The sequence below is a fragment of the Haliaeetus albicilla genome, chromosome 7, assembly GCF_947461875.1.
Source record: "Haliaeetus albicilla chromosome 7, bHalAlb1.1, whole genome shotgun sequence".
Taxonomy (NCBI): domain Eukaryota; kingdom Metazoa; phylum Chordata; class Aves; order Accipitriformes; family Accipitridae; genus Haliaeetus; species Haliaeetus albicilla.
Genome location: NC_091489.1, coordinates 9,888,485 through 9,904,505, shown reverse-complemented (window position 1 = coordinate 9,904,505; position 16,021 = coordinate 9,888,485). Strand labels below are relative to the sequence as shown.

The 16,021-nt window shown below is 37.2% G+C and overlaps 1 protein-coding gene across 1 annotated transcript in view; it reads right to left on the bottom strand.

Moving 5' to 3' along the window:
* PRKN (parkin RBR E3 ubiquitin protein ligase) overlaps window positions 1–16,021 on the bottom strand; it is a 767,561-nt gene that overhangs the window by 360,025 nt on the left and 391,515 nt on the right. The window lies entirely within an intron of this gene.

The following is a 16,021-nucleotide window of genomic DNA, read 5'->3' as shown; positions in this document are numbered from 1 at the left end:
AGGACAGATAAAGAGAAGATTACATACCTGCCGCTCATGTCCTCCCTTTATCTTAGCCTAACTGACATTTGAGACAACAGACAAATCACCACTGCCAACAGAAAAGGAGGACAATCATTAGGAAAGGTTTCCAAGGAATCCCTTGCAAAAATACCAGTCCAGTTGCGTATTTTGTTCAGTCATTTCCCTAGCAAAGAAGATATCTACCTGTGTACTAATTTGATATCTGTGTGATACATTCTGTGATTTTCTGGATTTACAGAAAAAAATTACTTCATCCAAGTATAGTCACCAAAGGCAGAATACTAAGCATTGTCACTATGCATTAATATTTCCACTTTTTTTTTTTGTTACAGAAGTTACCATTTTCTGAACCCCAGAACACAGAATTTTAGCTCTGAATTAGTAAAGTCTGACATTGCTTTCATGATGCTGGAAATCTATATGATACAATTTTACCATCATATTAGAGGGAAGCTCTCAAGTCTCTTGAGACACATATTGCATTTGCAATTGTATATTATATTGTTTGAATTAAGTTGCTTTAGTCCATACCGCTCTATGTAGCCTCTTAGACTGCTTCATTAGCATAACAGTTTTTGCACAACTGTGTGCTTTGTTCTCTTCTCCATTGCACCCCAGGGAAAACCATACCAATCATGCTGTGCTTTGATAAGAATTTGTTATAAGAGATTGTTTTAAATGTCCAAATCACTCTATGCCTATGTAAATAAAAGCAGTCTGAAGACATGCGCTTTGCAATAGGAGCCACAGATTACAGTATGCACTTTCTTTGTTCCTATGAGACCTTTTTTCCAGTATCAAATTGTGGAGGTTTGCAATGAAAACACTAAGACTAGTATAAATGGAAGTGTGAATTGGAAGGTAAGGGTATAAAAGCATCAGAAGAAATGACAAGAAGGAGGCATAAAAGAATGACAGGTGTTGATGTCATCAAGATATTAAGATGACAGATGATTCTCAAGACACCCAGACTGAGGGGAAAAAAAAAAACCTAAAAAAAAATTTTAAAAGAAAGAAAAAAGAATAAACTGCAGCAAGAGAAAAAGACTCATAGACAGTGAATAAATCAGCAGCATTTCCTAGTGACTCACAGAGATGGGACAGGATAAAGGAAAAAAAAATTACAGTTACTGTCAACTTCTCTACAGTGCAAAAGTCACATGCAAAACCCAGCAGTAAGAACAACCCAAAAGCCGTGAGAAAGACTTGCTAGGTGGCATTTCCTAGTATCACCCCAAGTTCCTAGCTAGACTATCTGGACATGTATTTTAGTGCTTGTTAGTATGCAAGACAATGTATGTTAGAATGCAAGACAATGAGTGTGGCTGAATGAAAACAATTTTGTTTAATATAAAATCACCTTCCCCTCTATACAGCCTTGCACATTGATTTACTACAATACTGTAGTAAAATCAGACCAGAAGAAGCTCTTTCTCACTGCCTTGAACCTTGCAGTAGGGAGTTCTTCATCTGTGAAACAGCTGTCAATTACTGTTTTTTCTCAGTGGTGATCATTTAGATATATTGTGTATTTCTACATGTGACAAATACAGTACTATGAAGTAATACCTTTAAGGTGGAATCTGGTAACTGGGATATAAGAAGTAGTAATACAACCTTCCTCCTAGGTTAGTCAATCCTGCCTCTCAGAGAAGCACTGATATATGCAATAGATTCAACACAAATAACATATTCGAACTCCACTATAAGTTAAGGACTCATTGTCTGAAGCGTGTGTTAGTAGCAGTTTAAGAGAACTAAGGGTTAAGAGTATATTTTAAAGGCAAGTCTATTTTTAAAATCAAGTAATTGTTCACAAAACTTTTGAAGTAGTCACCTGTACATATTTACATAGAGCTAACATTTTTAATAACTAAATCATCTTTCTTTCCTGTTTCATAACATCAGAAAGTAGTCCCAAGCAAGAAAATATGCTTAAAGTCATCCTTAGACAAGACTTTAGACTTCCCATGTTTTTCTCTCTTGTTCAAGACACAGTTACACACACAGCTTTTAAATATCAGCTCAACTTGAAGCATTTCAGCAGTTGACAATGAGTTAATGGAACTACACATTCATCTAGAATACATGAAAACCTTATACAATCTTTAACTTTAATTTATTTTCAACCTTTAAAAATGTATCCATTAATCTTTGTATTATTTGCTAATGGGTTTTGGAGCTTGGGTTTTCTCTGCCCTTTAATTTGATTTTACTTTTGTTTGAATTAAATGGTAAGAAGGATTTATTTCAACGCAGGAGAAGTCTTGAAAATATCTCCTTGCTTCAGTACACCTTCTGCACACAACTAAGAGAATATTGACGACTCACAATTCCAGAACAGATAAACTATGGGCAAGGAAACATACAAAAGAAAAATAATTTTTTTATGAAGTTACTTACCCACTACAATAAAATTTTCTTTGGGTGACAAGCAAAAAGAAAGAGAGTAATAAAGGAAGTAAGCTCTAAAACACTTGAAATAGCTTTAGACTTTTTTTTTTCCTAAAGACCATTTGTTTGATGATTCTAATTGCTTTTGATTATATCTCACAATGGCTGTAAGTTTCTTGTCATGAAAGCTGTTTAATGAGGATGGAAGGGAAATAAAACAATACATATCTTATTCCATACTCTAAGATGTATGGAATATTGCCTACAACTCGGGGGGTGGGGGGAGGGTGGGGAGAAAGACAGAAAGAAAAAAAAAAAAGAAAGAGAAGTCAAGAGTCTTGTGCTACATTCCCAAAATACTTTCTCTGTAGCATTAGGAAAATTACTTCTCTATACTTCTGTTTATCAGCCCAAAAACTGCTTGAAGAAAACTCCTCTACTAATTACATTTATGATGTGCTTTGGTGTTGCTGAATGGAGAACATTATGGAATGTGAAACCACTATTTGAAATAACAAAAGAAAATATTACCACTCTCCAAAACTATTCATTGAAAGACTCCCTGCTTGAGTAAACTGCAATTAAAGAAATAGCAAATCTTAATGCTAAATGCAAACAGAACAGAGGGCTCATTAAAATTATAGACAAAAAAAAAAAAACCCTCAAGATTATGTCAAGTATTTGTTCAGAAGAAATCTTCAAGATTAAAGAATAAAAAACTCATTTACAACATACGTGTTGAGAATAGCAGTACAATAAAACAAACCCACTTATAAAATATTCACCCTTGCAAAAACAAAAGGTATCAACCCACACAATGCCCAATTCTATAAAATCAACACAACATTCTACATCTGTAGGCCTGAGACATCAGTGCTCTGATGGGAGTTCAGAAATACAGGCACAGATTGCAATCCGAAAAACTCAGTATACTGAGTGCCTGATCGTTCTGGCATAGTGTGGACTGCATTTCCACTTTTTTTTTTTTTTTTTTAAAATCATAATAATGCACTTTCCAATTGTTTGAAGGATTTTAAAAGTCATGAACTCAATTAAGTTTCCAGTTGCAAGTAAAAATTTATGTGGCCTGGCTTTACACATTGTGTAAATAAAGAATCCACAAGTATTTATTTGTTACATCTACCAGATTTCCCAGAGACTTATACTTCTTGCGATGCAAGCACAATCTTTTTATGCCAGGGCATATATGTATGAAGTTATGCAGAAAGATAACCCATCAGCACAAGTTGCTTCTGAACTGATTCCAGTAATGAAATTGCTGAGCTTAAAATAGAAGGGGGAAGAGTTTAGCCACTTCTCACTCCACAGCCTTACATGTCATGAGACATGTAAATGTAGCTATTCTTTTATTTAGTCTTTCAGCTGGTGTACAACAGCCTAAGGAGGGAAATTTGCTGGATTGTTTAACCTAAATCATTTATGTTCCAAGGTTAATTTCCAAGCAGGTGTACAGACCTTAGAGCCAGCCAATTTGGGACTAACCCTCTAATTTTGCCACAGACTGTCACACTTATATAAGCAGTTGTTACTTCTTAACGTTGACATCAAAATGCCTCTTTATACTTATGTTATGCTATATAAGACAATATTTTCAGAATTTTAACCTTATAAAAAAAGCCCCCTATGGAATAACATAAAAGGGATGGACAAAGATTCATGCAGTCTACATCACTACCTGACCACTTCCGAAATATTTTAAAATAGAAGAAATCATATTATTCCTCCTTTCTGCATTTGTGTTCTCATTTGGTACTTTTTTTTTTTTGTGAAGTATTTTGTTAAGTATTTCTGTTCAGCAATGAGTAAGGATGTCAAGAAATTACTGTGAAAGCAAAGACAAAATTTAGTGCTTTTCTTAGTTCTGAAAGTGAGTAGTTCTATGGTCACCTTCTACTGCAGTGAATAACTTTAGATCATTTTCTTGCCTAAAGGCATAGGTCCCATGAAATTGTGAACATTCTATTTAACACTACAAATGTCTTCCTTTTGGCAGTGTATCTGATAGATTGTTATTCAGAGAAGGGAGCAGGCATTGCTCTTACATACTTTGTCATATTCTTCACTCCTGTTATCGCTTTTGTGTCACACAACATCATAAAAAGTGCAAGGGGGAAGAAAAGGTTCGAAGATACATGGTCAGTGTTAGCTACTTTTTATGACACTCAAGAAGAAAATGCTCAAATTTATCAAAAAAAAAAAAATCTTTGATATTTTACCAGAAATATCTCTCCCTAAATTCTGTGTTTTCAAATAAAGCAGGGGTTTGCATACCCCTAAACTGCTGATGATAAGCTGTCTTCTACATGGTCAAGTAACCAACGTTAATAAAAGACCAAAGTCATACCCAAACCATCAGTGGGAAGCCACGATCTGAAACAGAATAAGGCCCAGAAGAAACTTTACCCTTTTGATTCATTTACTGCACTGTCAGAAAAAAACCCACTGCTCTTTGATAACAAGTATCAAGATAGCCTGCACCCCAGCTGATATACAACATATACACATAAAGATACAGGTTCCTACCTCTGCTTCTCGTTCACTACTGTGTAAGTTGGTTAAAAATCCTAAGCCTTTGCATTTCTTATTCCCTTTTCTTAATAAGCTACAGAACTAAGTGGAGGTCCTATGGTATTTTTCCCCTGAATTACCCACACACGTGTTTATTTAGGACTAATAGGCAAAGCCATTTATTAATATGTGTTATAGCCATTGAAGGTGTAGTTTTCATTTTTCAAATTATCAGCACTCTTAAATGTCCTTTCATCTGTATCACCATAATTCTTTCCCTGAATGAGAGAAAACTTCATGCCATTGTGGCACACTCCTGTGATAATGCTTCATTTCCTTTTCCAAATGAAAAAATAAGTAGATATTCAGTGTGTCTGAGGATAGATTGAAAGAAATCCACTTCAGAACAGCTGTGGAATTAAATATTTTTTCTGGAATGTTCTGGGACAGACTGGGTTCAACTCTGCACGGGAACACTTTAAGGTTCCCACATCCCAGGAGAATTGCAGGCATTGGCTTTCCAGGCCATAGGAATATCTCTGTGGTGAAAGGAAAAAAAAAAAAAAAAATCTGTAACACATCACAGTTCATGTCTAGAACAGGCATTGCTTTCAAAGTTAAAAAAGTAAAAAGTGTTAGAAAAGTTGTCCAAATTACACTGGCTAACTAATATGAGGAAGGCTGTACAGCCAAAGAATAATTCTTAGAGATTACGGCAATCAAGTCTTAAATGATTTTGCGATAGGCTCATGAACGTGTTGTACACGTTAAGACACGTAAGATTGCTCCACTTTCTTCTGTGAGCCAACAGTATTTTGACTAGCTTTGGTTACTGGAAGACATCTTTCTCAAAATAGTGGTGTGCACTACCAACTTCCCAATTCCCCCATGCAGCTCAGCAGATACTACCAAGAACCTCAGATCAGTTATTGAGCATTGTGAACATCACCTAGTACCAATTATTTGGTGAATGCTACTCTGCTTAGTTTGTTTTTACTAAGCAATGACTCTGAGACCTAAACAGCTGTTAAGATCAAAGGGAGAACATTATTATTCCAGTTTTTGCAATATAATTGGGTTTAGAGTCAAAAACCGCAAAAATAAAACAAAAGCATTCCTACAGCTACCTAAATTTCAGACAAGCAAAGTCTTCAGTTTCTTTTGTTTGGAGTTCACCTGGAACTGTTATTGCAACACTCGTAGCTGAGAAACTAATCTTAGGCTCTGCTCCTGTCATTGGGATTACTTTCTTTCAAGATGATCTTCCTTTAAGAATATTTCGTTCCTACTTGAGGTTCCAATCAAAATCAAACCTTCTCTCTGTGGATTTCCTGTGATTCATAAACTCGATGCTTGATCATGATATCAATAATGTAAACGCTCTTCCACAGGGCGGCTGAATTCCCTGAGCTAGGAAATACAACTGCCCCTTGGACATGGCTAGCTGGATCCCCTCCCTAGGCAAAGGACTGATAAATACAGCTGTCAGGGACTGCCTCAGCAGTTATGGACAAACAAACAGTTAACTCAGTTTAAGGGAAAGGATTTGTGCATAGTATTAGACCAGCATTCAAGCTGCAGCATGTAACTCCTTAAGTACTGTTTCAGTGTTAAAGAAATACACCAATCTATCACTACAAAAAGTAGTATAATGTGTGTGATTAATTCCTAATTCTCTATAAAGATTAAGCAGGACAATAATCAAGGTTATTAGGTGACAGTGGATTTGAAGGTCCTTAGCATAGATTTTAGAAATACTGCGATGCAAAGACTAAAGGTGTTTGTCATTTTAACCATTCACATACCAATACTAATATGAATCTTTCAAAAGCATAATCACCATGCTTAGACAACATTTCTTTACCATAAAAAAATTCTTCAAGTTATTTTTCTATTTGAAAGAGAGGATCCTGTGAAAAACTCAGCATCTGATCTCGGACCTACATATTCAGAATGGAATCTGAATAATCAGCAAGAATAAAAATAAAAGGATGCCACCAATACCAGCATATTTTATATACATTTCTATAGAAATTTTCCCATCCCTTACACTTTCAAATCCACAGAAACTCTGCTGTAGAACATGCAGTAGAAGCACAGCATGGCAGTTCATGGACACCGTAAGAAGCGTGAACTTTGAAAGAAATGTCTTTATGGGATGCAAGGAGAAAAACTGATATCCCAGGAGAGATCACATATTATATATTTTATATATATATATATTAAGTCTTGTTAATATACTGTTGATAATTAAGCTGACCTCAAAGATAAGCTGAAACGTCTTTTGATGTGAAGAATGACAATAAAGTGCTGATATATTAAATTTCAATTTCTATAAGAAGTATATATTTATTTAATTTGGCAAGAGACAAAAGCAGCATAAAAATGTAGAAGAAATATGAGCACCTCTCTAACATCTGCTTTCTGACTGAACCCCATTGCCCTTCTCAAAATGCCTCTGGCTGAGAAGAAGAAAGACCTGTTATTCATCATAAAAGCTCTTTAGGATGAGCATCCTTTGCCAACTCCTCACTGAGGCTGTCAGAGTATGCTTGGTCTCAGTGAATACATCAACTTTGACCTGTATGAAGGATGGGGGAGGGAGGGAGTTAACTTTTTAAGTTATTATCACATTTTTGAGACAAGCACCAGTTTGGGGCAGAAATGTTACTCTCCTGCATTGTTTCCAAACTTTCTTTCCTATTCAGCAGTAACAGTTGCAATCTAAATGTGTCCAAGTGACTAAAAGACACATGTATTTCAGGGAAAGAAGCGTCAATACTTCTTTACAATATCTCCTTTTTATTCTTGGTTGATTTTAAATAAGTTAATGTAAGAAAAACATTAAAAATACACAGTTCCACTTCTTTCTCTCAGAATCAAACATATTCACCATACCTTTTATTCAGTTGAGGACACCAAAAACAATTTGTTGCATATCAAATATTTGAACAGATAGACTATAATATGGAAAGTATTTTGAGTGTAGCGGGATTAAGGGATGGGAAATGTACATGCTATTCATAATTCTTTACAAGACCTAGTGCTTTAGTCCCGACCAAGTCACTTAAAGCCAAGTTTTAGGCATATAAAAATGTATCTAAAAACTCATTGTAAATGATTCTTTATGAGACATTTTCAAGGGCTACAGAACAGCAACAGCCTCTATTCTCTTCATACCCCAATCCCATTTTTATCCACATTCTTAAAAAAAACAACCATTACAACAAACAAAAACCAATCTTTTGTTTACGTATTTATTCCCTTTGCCAAGGGACAACTTTTCTATCTTTCATTTTTCCAGAATTCTATGGAAGAACAACAGAGATATTGTTCAAAAATTAATAACAGGACAGCTATTGCTACCATTCAGTGTTAATCAGCCATCTAATGTGATATAACCAAGATTATTAATGAATGAAAAGGTCTTACTATCCATTTATGAGGGAGCCATCACTTATTACACGTGATTTTCAGTAATTTATACCAACAAGGTTGTTTTTGTACAACGGTGCATACAGCTTGCATATCTACTGTCTGCACTACAAAAAAAACCCAGTTATTACTTTTCAGTTAATAATTTGTATTAAAACCTAAAAAAAGAGGAGATGGATATAATTAAGATTCAAATAACTGTCATAATGGGTTATTAACTATACAAGGTTATAATGACATTTGGCCTCTGGAGATAACATGCAACTACAGTTTCACAGGAGTTTTGTGTGTAAGAAAAGCAACAAGAAATGCAGTACCTATCATGTATTATTCTTTCCTTGTCTCCTAGAAAAGACACAGTGGAAACTAAGAGCACAAATGCCTTGGGAATCCCTTAGCTGCTGCTACCCATACAATACTATTTCAGCCACCCAGGAAAGTACTCTGTGTGAAAGTGACTTTTCTCATTTTCAAGAGCAGCTTTTCTCATTTGCTTTGCTTGTCTAAAGGCAGCCACACACCATACTTGCTTCATTTCTCTGCAAGCGGTGTCTCAGGCTCAAACAATCCTGTCACTAATTCTGCTGTCATTCCTTCAAGTAGCAATATTTCCATGACACGAAGACAGAATGAACAGGACTCTTCAGCATGATCCAGCTCTTCTATCACCCATTTCTCATAGTATAGAGAAAGAAATGAAGTCTGTAGGGCATAGTGTCTCCTTATAAAATGGATCTTTGCCTAGAATGACCTCATAGCAGAATCAAAGGCCCTACAGAGATTTAGCCAATAACCAGAAATGCGTAACTAGTATGTCATAGGTACTCTGATGTCCATGATACATAAAGATACAGTAAGATAGTTGTAAGTAAACAATTTTTCAATGGGAATATTTTACGTGAAAGCATAGCCAATGTGAAAGGTTTACACCTTCCTTGCCCTGGAAGAATGCAAACTCTCCCCTTCCCCTCTCTGCTCCTAACTTTTTTCATCCATATTTCATTCAGAAATACAATGTCTGATCAACACTAACTTCTGGGCTGAACCAAGACGGCAGTTGTCAGGAAGATTAAGCTACCCAGCCCAGCCCCCAGAGCCCAACCCAAATTGTTCTGTTGAATTTGTTCACCAGGTTTCAGCATGTATGAAACAGTTTATTTTGGAAAAGTTCCTTTGAATTACTTGAGCCACAGAGAAAGTCTCAGTTTCAGAGTAGCTACTTAGTATTATAATCATCATATCCTGAAGATTAGTGCTGATTTCTAGGACTTAAACTTTCCCATCAGCCTCTTTTAAAGTAGAATCCAACTGTCTAAATTTGTTATCAAGTGTTTCCTGTAGAGAATCAATCCTTTACTTTGAGCTTAATTTCCTCTGGCAATCAGATTTGAATTTTTATGTGAACGTAAACCACAAAAAGGGCTCAAAGAGGAAAGAAACTCAAATACTATATGATATGAGAACCTCAGGCTGTGCTTCTGATGGCACAAAAAGTTATTTGTAATTACAGGTTTGAGTGATTTGTTTCTTTTCCAAACATGCTAACAAGCACTTGGCGTAAAGATAGTGATCAAGAATTCGAAATTACTACACAATAAATCTAAAATGTACAAGAAACAGGACTCCCATGCTTGAGCTGTAAATATTGCACAGGTGACATTGTTGTAAGGTCTCCCAAATAATCCTATCTTGACCTTCAGAGCAAAGCCTGCAGAGTTAACAAAGCACAAGTATTTAAGAAAACTACATAATTTCTTTAACTGACTGTTACTTTTCATAAGCATTCTATATGACACAACCAATTCCATGGTGTGTTCTGTAAATATTGCTGCATTTCTGCAATGTATGCAGTGATTCCCATCCATCTGATCATATTACAACTGAAACATCTAAATTTTCTCCACCCCTTGGTATCAAAGGAACTGGTCAGGTTCAAAGCTTAGAAAAAAGGCATTTTTAACGTCTTAAAAAATGACTGTTATTTTTGGTTTTAGGTTTTCAGCCTTCAGCTAATATCACCAATGTCCTAGAGCCTCACATCCATCCATTAACCACATAGATGATCTTCAAGTCTGTAACATAGCTGAAAGGCAGTACTAAGACACCTTTCATTTAGCACTAAGGCTGCCTCAGGGGGAGCATCAGTATTTATGTGAGGACGCTGGGCAGACAGAATTAGGCTGTAATACTACAGGAGTGGCTCTTTGCCTTATATCTGTGTCTCAGCTTTGAAAAATTGGATGGTTTGTTCCGTCATCTTTCCAATGCCTGCCATAGATCAGGATATGAATGAGAACAAACCAGCCAAGACACCGCCCAGTTACGCTGGGAACAGCGAGAGGAGGAAAGGAAGGAAATGGCAGAAATATTATTCTCTCCCTCTGTACGATATATGCTTGCCTTTTGCTCTGAAGACTCAAAAATGTACCAAGGAATGTTTGGCATCTCCTGATTATTCATTGAATAGGCAATGGGTTTTTTGAAGTCTATTTGCCACCCAGCAGCTTGTTGCTTTTCTTTTGAAGCATGTTCTTTGCCATGACTGTGCATTCTGTTAGCACATTTATAGCCATGCTCTCCTTACGTCTGAATCAAACCCCAATAGTTCAGTAGAACTTATGCTCCTAATATTCTCCTTCCTACCAAGGTACTAAAGAGCAGTTCCTGTGTCCCACCTACACAAACAGAGGTAACGTCTAACCTACGTAGAGCAAGACACATTAAACCCAAAGGTTTGGGGGAAATTCTGCAAAATTTTTCCAGTAATTATTTTTCAGGTTTTTCCAGTTGCCAGAGTTGATGGGGTTGGGAGTAAGTTTCGATGTGTTTGTTTAGTTTTTTTTCTCTCCCCTGAATCTCTGGTTTAAACCTTTTATTTCTACATGGACTGAACAGCCAGATAGAATATTTGTACTGCATCACACAAACTGAAGCTTTCTTAAAACAAAAAGCAACCAAACAAAATACCCTGCATGATGTCCAGAACAAATTATAAATAGAAAAGGAGGAATGATGTTAAATATAGTCACATGAAGCAAATATAGACAGAAGCAAATAGTTGATTCATATTGCCATCACCCAAGGAGGGAAGAGGAGTATGTATATGTTTAGTTCATTTTATTGGTTTCAGCTAAGTATAATCTGTACATAACTCCTTACACAAGTAACATTACAATGGTTCCTTCCACTTCCATGAAATGAGATAAAGATGTTTCATAGTGAGATAAGAATTTTTGCTTTTTAAAACATTATCTAAATTTGAACTATAATGTCTAGTAGAAACCCCTCACAATCCTGTCACAATTTTCAATATATAAATGCATGATTTGTTACTTCAAACTTATGAAATACAAATAAGCGTTATGCTGGTTTTGGTTGGGATAGAGTTAATTTTCTTCACAGTAGCTCCTATGGGGCTGTGTTTTGGATTTGTGCTGGAAACAATGTTGATAACACAGGGATGGTTTGGTTACTGCAGAGCAGCACTCATACAGAGCCAAGGGCTTTTCTGCTTCTCACCCCACCCCACCAGCAAGTAGGCTGGAGGGGCACAAGGAGTTGGGAGGAGACACAGCCGGGACAGCTGACCCCAACTGACCCAAGGGATAGTCCAGACCATATGATGTCATGCTCAGCATAAAAAGCTGGGGGAAGAAGAGGAAAGGGGGGACATTCAGAGTGATGGTGTTTGTCTTCTCAGGTCACCGTTACATGTGCTGGAGCCCTGCTTTCCTGGGGATGACTGAACACCTGCCTGCCCATGGGAAGTGATGAATAAATTCCTTGTTTTGCCTTGCTTGTGTGCACGACTTTTGCTTTACCTATTAAACTGTCTTTATCCCAGTCCACAAGTTTTCTCACTTTTACCCTTCCAATTCTCTACCCCATTCCGACATATGGGGGGAATGAACGAGCAGCTAGGTGGTGCTGAGCTGCCAGCTGGTGTTAAACCACAACAGTCCCCAGTGTTTTACATAACTCAAATTAAAAAACAAACAAACAAACAACAAAAACAACACGCACAGTATTGTTATGGAATTGAATGTACTGCTACCTAATAAGATGGTGTTATAGGCTAAAGTCTTGCAGAAACTTTCCACAGAGGTTCTTACAGGTTACTCGATGTTCCGGAAAGTTACAGAGGGCTACAGTAAATGACGTGGGTAGAGAGGACAAACAAACAAAAGCCACAAAAAAACCCACCAAAAAAACTCTTCTCTTTAGCTAATCTTGTACTGTAAAACTCACTAAAATCTTAGCAGTAAACTGAGTTTGTTCTCTGGCATTTATTTTAATGTTTTCTGTTGTTGTCTTTTATATTTTTTTTTCAATATATAATATATACAGATGAGCTAGATGCAATATATATATGCAAGATGAGCTAGAAAACATCAGTCACAGTGGGAAATCCATTATCTCCTGTATAATCTTTTAAGGAAAAAAAAGAAATCTATGTTTGTATTGCACTCTTGTCTATAGTTTCTAGCATAAGAAATCTGAAAAATGTAGCAAATAAGACATATACATCCTATCTAGTGTAGATGGCTATTTGCATAGCTTTAATATAATGCTGATGGTGCCTTGATAGACCGTTTACACTGAAGTGATTTAATTTGGTTTCCCCAGCAAGCTTTTATATACTTATATTGTCTTCATTGTAAAAACAAGCCACAAAAAAAAGATTTGGTTTTTCCTAACTTAAAAAAATTTTATCCAGGGAGAATAAGGCTACATCTACACTAGCAAACAGCTTATTGTTAAAGAATACCCAAGAGCGTTTCTAGGTGATTGAACGTAGTCATCCATAGAGTTGCAGTGTTAGCAAGGTCCCTGACGTGTTTTAGATGGTGCCAGCTAGCATCTCTCACAAGCACAGTTCAGGTGTGGGCACGCCCAGGCGCAGTTCGCAGTACGTGGTTGCATCCCTGTTTTGGGGACTGAGAAAACTTACTAGCTGCAGATAAGCTATGTGGTGCCATTTGGCCTTCAGGCATGAGGAATTTTATGAGCAACATTTAACCTTGTGGTCCTCATAGGAACAGTAGAGTGGGGCATGGTTTGCATCTCTCTCTACTTCTGTAAACACGTTTTCTTCCTAACCAGTCTTATTTCCCAGTCTAATTTCCTCTGGTCTTCTGACCAGGCAAGCAACTGTGGGCAGGACTCTTCTATCCTTGCCTACTGCAAAACATTTTCTGCTCCCTGATTTTACTAAGCAGGTTTCTACCTGTAGAAGCAGCTGTAAATTCATACTTAGTCAAAAGAATTTGCGTAAATAGAAATTCATGCCCTCACTCATATCAAAAAGTAGTTTTGTTTGAAAATGTGACTAAAAATGGATTTACATGATAGCAGAATGTTTAAATGAGAGCATGAACAGTGCATTAATGGTATAGAGTCTTCCGCAAACAACATACATTGCTAAGTTCCACATTTGACATTTCAAAAATTATTTTTATTATAAGATCTGTATTACAAACTAAAAATGTCAGTTTTAACTTGCAAATTGCCTCAAAAATGTATTTTTTGAAAAGCCCCTAACTTTTAAATGTATTTATTATTAAACTATTTTACTTCAATTTTAGGTAAGGAAAAGCAATCATTTGAAAGATACACATGCATGGCCAAAATTGTTGCCTTGTAACGGGCTACCAAAAAAATAACAGAAAAAACAGAGACATAGAGATTAGCATAGACATTAAACAGAAGAAATTGTCCAGATGCCTTGTCCTATTCACAAAATTTCAAACACACCAAGCTGAGTCCCCAGTGCTGTAAATACACAGGTGCTCACAGCTACCGCTTGCACCACCGTGTCCCGACAGCATTCACGCAAACAAGCACTAACTCACACTGTCCAGAGCACCAGCACCAGCAGCACTCTAGCAAAACAACTGGTAGAAATTAAAGCTGCTCCTGACTTACAGGAACGTGGTGGCAGAGCCAAACACAGAGATACTGGTCTGTTTTGCTCAAGTTCCCTGTGTAGGATGTACAGCTTGCAGAGGTAACTGAGCCAACTAAATGAATTTGGCCTCATGAGTATTGTGTCCACGCAAATATAACAGTTCTATTACAGCATCTGTTATGACAAATCTTTTTTTTGGACTCCAAAATTCTTCCATAGGTGGCATAAGCAATTAAACAGCCAGCATCTACCAAATACTGCCACGCACTTACTACTGCCTTTGCGGTTTCCTGACTGCTATTCTTTCTGCACAGGCATTACCTCATTTAATAGCAGCAATGTTCACTAGGCAAGCTCACAGCTTGAAAACAAACTTTCCATCACACAGCCTATATGTTCATGAATATGTAATACATATGTAGGAAGACCTTAGATAAGTGCATTGCATAAAATAATCCCTTCAGGGTAACTAGTAGTTAAAATGAGAAATACATTTGTCTGTAATGTATGTGTGTACTTCATGTACGTGTGCTGGCCTGTAAACTCTAAAAATGCTCCCTTCCAATTCCAGAGGGAAGTTACAGCTGGGTAGCAGATATGGTTTTGCTTTGCTGCCTTCACACATTTACAGTTGGAGCTTCTCATTTAACCACTACCACACTACAACCACATCTCGAGGAAACAAAACCTATCACTTCTAAAACACCACCTACCACAGCAAAGGAGCCCAGCCCTTAATATGACAAGTAACCTTTCCAGTCACTTCTTCCAGATCCATAATAGGACTTTCCCCAGCAATGCCTTGGAGAACACACACATTTATACAGAAAGTAGAAGACCTGTGTTCAGCTCTTTCCTGAGCACACAGAGCTCCTAACTCAGCTGCTAGGAGAGCGGGTACACAGCTACATTCCTACAGACACAAATAACTAGCTCAGGTGCCCATATTTTATCCAGCCCGTCCTGCAAAATGCTTAGTTAGCACAGAGCACAGGGACTGGAACCCAGGACAATGCACCCTTAGGACTATACTCACTATGTTCAAGATTACCATCTGCAAAAAAACCTATGCCCAAAGGTCCCCCATGTACTGCTCCAGTGGGTCATTCCGGTATACTTAACACACAAAGCACAAAAGCCACAACTACTGTCAGTCACAAGCCCAACAGCACCAGTGGGGCCCTTTTGCAGTAACTTAACAGGTAAAGGACCCTTTTCTCCACAGACTGGATGAAAGAAGCAGCAACCATTGTACTTATATCAAAAGACAGTGCTTGATGGAAATTAACTCCAGAGAAGCATACCCTCCCTCTAAACTACATTGGTTCAGATTGCTGCACTGACTGTTACTAAGAAGAGCAAGATGTGGGCTGTGCCTTTACCTTGTTGCAGGCTGGCAGACCAGTAACATTGCACGTGTCAAGTGAGATTTTTCCAACATGTGGTTTGCTTGCTCTTGAGGAACATAAGCAGGGAGAACAGAAATTAATGGATGGTAAGATGTCCCAGATACAACACATTAATGTTTTCATGAAATTGAAAGACAGTTCCAACTGTGTCACTCTCGTACATTTATGGACCTGACCCAGGCTCTGACTCAGATTCCTGACAGGTGCCCTGGAACTCTCTGGTCCAAACTTAACAGGCAGCAAGTCCATCCTAATGTTGCTAAGATCAATCTGCCCTTCTCTACAAGCATGAAATATAAGTAAAAATGAATACAGAACACCA